At 40.9% G+C, this 6474-nt stretch overlaps 1 long non-coding RNA gene across 1 annotated transcript; it reads left to right on the top strand.

Annotated features, from left to right (window-relative positions):
- The first annotated feature begins 1637 nt into the window (after nt 1-1637).
- LOC121647219 lies at nt 1638-1883 on the top strand. The gene is made up of 2 exons (XR_006011815.1): nt 1638-1697; nt 1782-1883. It is a non-coding gene; the product is annotated as an uncharacterized LOC121647219 (long non-coding RNA).
- The last annotated feature ends 4591 nt before the right edge of the window (nt 1884-6474 follow it).

Below are 6474 nucleotides of genomic sequence, written 5' to 3'. Positions count from 1 at the left end.
CCAGGTGGTGGTGGAGGCATCCACATGGAATTTATGGAGCTTCTCATATAACAGATTAGCTGAATTGTATTAAAATCAATTGAGAAATCAAAGAACATGATCCTGTAGAGTACATCATTTCCGGGCGAATCTAGTAAGGAAAAAGGTTGGAGTGTTGTGTTTCCATGGTGAGAAAAGTTATGATAGGACTGCAATAAAGGACAGCAAGTTAACACCATTGAAATGTGATGTGTTTAGTGGTAAATCTGGATAAGAACAATACATTTGGCAATGAGGATATGAACTGGAATGCCAGCAACACACTTCAGGGCATGAAGATTAATTTCTCCCAAATGAAGAAGGAACAGAGGACTGTGCTGTTTGCTCATAAGAATGGCTCTAAGCCTGCCTGCAGTCGCGCTTTTCAATGTGTTATTTTACTCAGCTAATGTTGATGTGCACTGGCAGAAATGGATAAATAGTTTTATATTATTTAACTGGAGTGTTGCATGTAAAAGAGCTTTACTGCTACATTTAGCTGGTGCTGAGGTGCAGGACATCTTTTCCACATTTGATGATGCAGGAGAAGATGACGACTATGACTTAACACTGAACAAGTTGAAAACATATTTCAAGCCAGTGAAAATAAACCTTTTGGGAGACACGTGTTTAGACAAACGGAACAAGCACAAGGAGAAACCATAGACAGTTATGTGAGCAGAGAGTGAGAAAAGAATCTGTGTGCTAGGGAAGAAGACTGCTGTTAAGCTGAGACTTCTTCACATAGGCCCCATTGATCAGGTGAACACAGTTCAGCTGAATGAGACAACAGATTTTGAAAATGAACTGCAGGAACTGTTTAAGGGTTAAGCAAACTGAAAGAGTTCCAGTTAGAGCTTCATGTGAACCACCATGTAAAACCACTGGCTCAGTCAGTCCGCAGAGTACCACTCGGTGTGAGAAGCCAGGAGGAGGACAAGCTTCAGCAGCTTGAAGAAATGGATGTTAAAGAGTAAGTGGGCCAACAGCGTGGGTGTCACCATTAGTAGTGGTCCATGGTAAGAAGGAGCCAAGACGAAGAGCAAATGAAATCATAATGCGAGAGTGGCTCCCTATCCCTATCATAGATGAAATATTGGAAGACATGACAGGAGCCGGCATGTTTTCAAAGTTGGATCTAAAGTAATACCATCAGATTGAACTAAAATCTTAGTCCAGGCAGATAGCAACATTTGCCACACAAAGAACTATGGAGGTACAAAACACTGATGTTCGGAATCTCCTCTGCTCTGGAAACCTGTTGTGAACCCCTGGGACACCAGGGGAAAAATACAGCATGAGACATCATCAAGTCCTTCAACGTTTGAAAGAGAAGCAATTGACATTGAACTGCAAAAAATGTCAGTTCTGTCATAATGCTGAAAAGAAGACCGACTCAAGAAGCAGACTCAAACCATCGTTAATGTGAAAAAATGAAAACTTTATTAAACCCAGCTGGCGGGCAAGATGGAGCAAAAGTTGGAGATCTTCACTGCAAGGTTTGGTTCTGTCGGGGGAGGAGAGTCAACGCAAAGAGCCACAACAGTCAGAACTTTGAATAATGAACCAGTCCTACTTGGTCTTACAAGATCCAGGACAGAGGGATAAATGGCCAACCGGCAAGTGAAAAAGACCAGCTCAGCCTACCAGTCATCGCCAGATTGTTGATTTACCCAGTGGTAACAGCTCTCGACCATTTCAGTATTTTTGACCACCTTGTCTTTGCCTGCCTAACTTGATCTTCTTTGTTCTGCTCTAATCAGAGAGCCTGCCCTCCTGCCTGCTTGCCTGCCTGTCTGCCGGTCACATCCTCCTCTGTCCATTCATCCGTGGATTCCTTGGATAAACCACTTTGATCATTTCCATTTCAGTGTCTGCTCTTGGATACTGTTTTTCACTTAGAACACGCAACAGAGGTGGTGGAGAATAGCCGTCACCCAACAAACACAACAGAGGTAAGAAGTTTCTTCTTGTAAACCTATGACTCACTAGGAAGTTATGCACATTGACATGGGGACCACAGCAGGAAACAGCTTTTATGGAGCTTAAGAAACAGTTAGTTAGTTCACATGTAATGGCATTCTTTAACCAGGTTGCTAAGATGCATGTTATAGTTGATGCTAGTCCTGTGAGATTAGGGGCAATAATGAGCCAGAAAAAAAATGACATTTCACACAAACCTGTTTATTAGCTTTATAGAGCTTTATCAGATGTTGAACGCCGATACTTACAAACTGAGTGAGAAGCTCTCACAATTGTGTGGGCATGTGAAATGTTTCATGTGTTTCTGTATGGAAAAGACTTTGTAATTGTCACAGACCACAAGCCCCTGGAGACAATATATTAATCAAAATCCAAACCACTGGCAAGGATTGTAAGGTTGGCATTACGTTTGCAGCCATGCAATTTCAAAGTGATGTAAAAACCTGGACCACAAAACGCAGCTGATTCACTGTCGTGCCTCACAGTTAATCCTGCTGTCCCTTTAGGCAACACATAAAACCATGTTAATCTGTTCACGCAGCATGCAGTGCCACATGCTTTCACGCCACAACAACTGGAGAAGTTGTCAGCAGAGGACTCCACTCTGGTTACCTTGCAAAGATGCATGAGAACCAGTGAGAGGAGTGAATGTGATGCAGGCTATAAGAGTTCATAATTATGATGGTGATTATGGTGTTACGGCGTTCCCAGATTGTCATCCTACATGCTGTATGAAGCCAGACGCTGATGTTAGCACATGAAGGATATGAGCAATTGTAAAACAGAGCAGAAGCTAAGGACAAAAGCTTGGCGGCCTGGCATTGATCAGGAAGCTGAAGAGTTTAAGTCATGTTATGTTTGTCAACTTAACAATTCAGTTTCACAGGCCGTTCCTACGATGAGGTCTGAACTTCCAGGCAGGCCCTGGCTGACCCTTGCCCTTGATGTGTGTGGACCATTCCCATCTGGAGATTATCTGCTTGTAATGATTGATATCACTCAAGGTGGGTGACTGTTGACATCCTTAGAAACCCAACACGTGAATATCATTAAATGCAGGAGGCATTTATTTGCAACCCATGGCATTCAAGAGTGTTTGTGACAGACAATGGCACACCATTTATTTCACAGGACTTCAGGAAAATGGCGTCACTCTTTGTCATGTTGCACCATACTGGCCTCAAGGTGAAATTGAAAGACAAAACTGGACATTGTATAAAGCCGTTCATACAACTTATGCTGAAGGTAAAGACTGGCGCAGTGATGTGTTTCTAATGGCCCACCGCAGCACCCTGCACTGTGTTACAGGTCGGAGCCCAGCTGAGCTGTTGTTCAACTGCCAGATTAGAACAAAACTATCAGAGATTTTTGTAACTCACCAGTCACAACAGGCCAGTCAGGATGATACTGTCCATCAATCTCATGCTGCAAGAAAGAAGAAGGGACATGTGGCAGCAGACAGACGGGGAAAGACAAAAGACAGCACTGTGAAACACGGGGATAAAGTTCTCATCCGTCAACAGAAACAGAACAAGCTTTTAACACCATTCAAACAAGACCCTCACACTTTTGTAAAATGAGAATCCAGTAGTTCTTAAAAGAGACATCAAGTAAAATGATGCGCCATGTTTTAATTGGGAAATTGTGGATACAGGTAGAGAAGGAGACAGTGCCACAGTAGGAAGAAAAGGATAGATTAACCAGTCAACGGGTTAATACACAAACACCTGAAGAACTTCCTTCTCTTTAAAGTCGACCTCAAAGAGCTAGGCAGATGCCAGCCCACCTAACAGACTTTATTACCTAGAGGGACACAAATAAAATAGTGGATTTGTTCCAGTTATGAGTAGGTATAAATGTTTTTTATATATATATATATATATATATATATATATATATGTGTGTGTGTGTGTACGTATGTGTTTACGAGAGAAAGTTATTTTGAAAGTTATTGTTTTGCTCAGTGAGTTTGCACTTTGCAAGTTGGGGGGTGAGGGAAGAGGAAGGTGTTGCAAATGACAGTTTTGGTCTACAGAGCAAACTTTGCGGTGAAACAATTTTGCTTATTGCCCATTTAAAGTGGCAAAAAGTGAAAATTCATAATTTCAAGATTGAAGAAAATAAAAAAATTGCTATGTGAAGAAATAGAGGTGTAATTTAATCTGAAGTATTGCATCTCCAGCCCCATGTTTACCAGCAGGTCCGGCCGCACATATCTTTATGTGAATCAGTGCCTCCTGTCAAAGCCCTCGGCCCCTCCATCCCTATGAAATGCTACCGCAGGTGAACAATGTCTGCTCATATTTCCAATGTGAAAGGGTGGAGAGAGGAACGAAATGTTCACCTGTAGATCAGGATCCAACATTAACTTGAAGTTGTCGAAAAAAGAAAGGGACATAACCTTGATAAACTCTGGCTTTTTCTCATCATTAACAGCTCTGACTTGTTTGATTAAAAAATGTGTTGAAAAACATAAAAGATCCTCTCCTGTTGATTTTCCAAACTATTTTAGAAGAGGACGGGTTCATAAGTGATGCTGAAGGTTTTTTACATCATATAAGAATCCACTGTGGCTTTTGATGATGTAGTGGATAATTCAGCTGTTTTCCTTGAGAGGGGGGGACTGTGTGTGGGTTAATGTGAGGGATATATATCTGATGTATTCAAAGGTATGCAAGACGGATGGACATTTCCTGCATCATTTATGTGAGAAATTTGATCCTTGCAGGTCACTTGACTCAGCAAAGAGAGCACCAGAAAACCATGGGGGAGGCATTGTTGATTAGTATTGTTGACATGCGACCAACGCAAGGAACAAAGCAGAGAAGAAAAAGAGGAACAGGAGGAAGAAGACAAGGACATCTAAGATGGTGAGATCTTTTGAAGAAAGGCTGTGTGAGTATGTTGAGCGAGTCGGCTGTGTTATTACGGTTGCAAAAATCTTTATAACGGTGCATTACGGCCACCAGCTGAAATGAACTCTGAACTCAGCATTGCCCACTATTGGATGAATTAACTTGACAAACATGGTAATGTAAAAGACACATAGAAGTATGAGGGTGGCGTATGACAACGTTTGAAATGGACGTACCTGTTTACATACGTAAAGGAGCAAAAATAGGCCTTTAGTGGACAAATTGCCAGGCAAATTAAAAATGATGCACGCCAACACACCGAGCAGCCATTTGCAGCCCTACTTTGGTGGATCTGATGTGATATTCTTCAATTCAGATGACATCTTGTGTCTCTGGAGCTAGGTAATACTAGGTAGTGCTTGCATTATAAAGCCCTTTATTGATCAAAAAGCATATAAAATAAACATCCAGTTACAACAGTAAAAAAGCCTGACTGCAGCCCCGTCCCATCAAAATCAGCTCAGAATCTGCTGCAGCTTTCAAAGATTTTTTCCTGACATTAATATAAACATTTCACTAGAAGCTGCTGCAGATTCTGCTGCTTTGCATTTGATGGACAGATCTGTTCATGAAGAGGGACATATGAGCTGCCACCAGCGTCATCATTCACTTCAATGATTGATATTCACCCCAAGCTGCTCTGCAGGCTGGTTAATTACATGTGAGGGCACAGAGGATTAATGAAATCAGTGTCATCCTCACAGCGCGGAGGGGTCAGAGGTCAAAGAAAGACCAGAGAGAGCTGTGTAAGTGAGTGGGAGGATTGTGAGGATGTGAGCACTTTGGGGTTTGATAGTATTTTAATTAGTATGCTAATGTGTGACAATGCAAATGTTTCCACTTCATTCTGTTTCCATTAATTTTGCTAAGTTGTTATGATGATAATTAGAGAGATGAGAAAAGCCTGAAGCGAATGTTGTCAGAATTTTTCTTTTTTTTTAAATTTGAATGCAGATTACAGCAGAAACCAGTTCAACACTTGTTCATTAATTCGTTTTTTGGTGTAAAAATAAAGACAAACAAAAGAACAAAATAAAACTGCATTATCACACGATTATGGTCTGAAACATGCTGCTTAATTAGAAAGTTAAATTAAAATGTGCAGAAGAATGAAAATGTGTTTTTATGTTCCCATGTGCCAAACATAAAAATGCATTTAAAACAACAACAATACCTTTCTATGCTTTTATTGTATCTCCTCTGCTTCTATCAATTCAATACGATCTTATAATATTTTACATCTTGCTCTGTCCCTATCATCTCTTACCTTTCCTGTCTTCCTCTGATAATGTCTTCTTCAATTTCTTTACTGAGTCAGCCACATTTTGCGTTCAAAACAGCAGGTGTGTTTGTATTAGGGATGTGCATGAATAATTGATAAGACGAAATGGCGCACAAAGTTAATGGCTGTTTTGAAAAGTTGAGTAATTTTTGGATGAATTATATTTCAATGTGCAGAGACACGGTGCTGTTTACAATGTTGTGTTAAAAGAACTGTGTGACCCCTTTCAGGTGGAGCTAGAGAGGAGGAGAGAGAGAAACTTACAGCACTTCAGTT

Source organism: Melanotaenia boesemani, chromosome 10 (genome assembly GCF_017639745.1).
Source record: "Melanotaenia boesemani isolate fMelBoe1 chromosome 10, fMelBoe1.pri, whole genome shotgun sequence".
In the NCBI taxonomy this organism is placed as follows: Eukaryota; Metazoa; Chordata; class Actinopteri; order Atheriniformes; family Melanotaeniidae; genus Melanotaenia; species Melanotaenia boesemani.
This window is presented reverse-complemented; position numbering and strand designations above follow the sequence as displayed.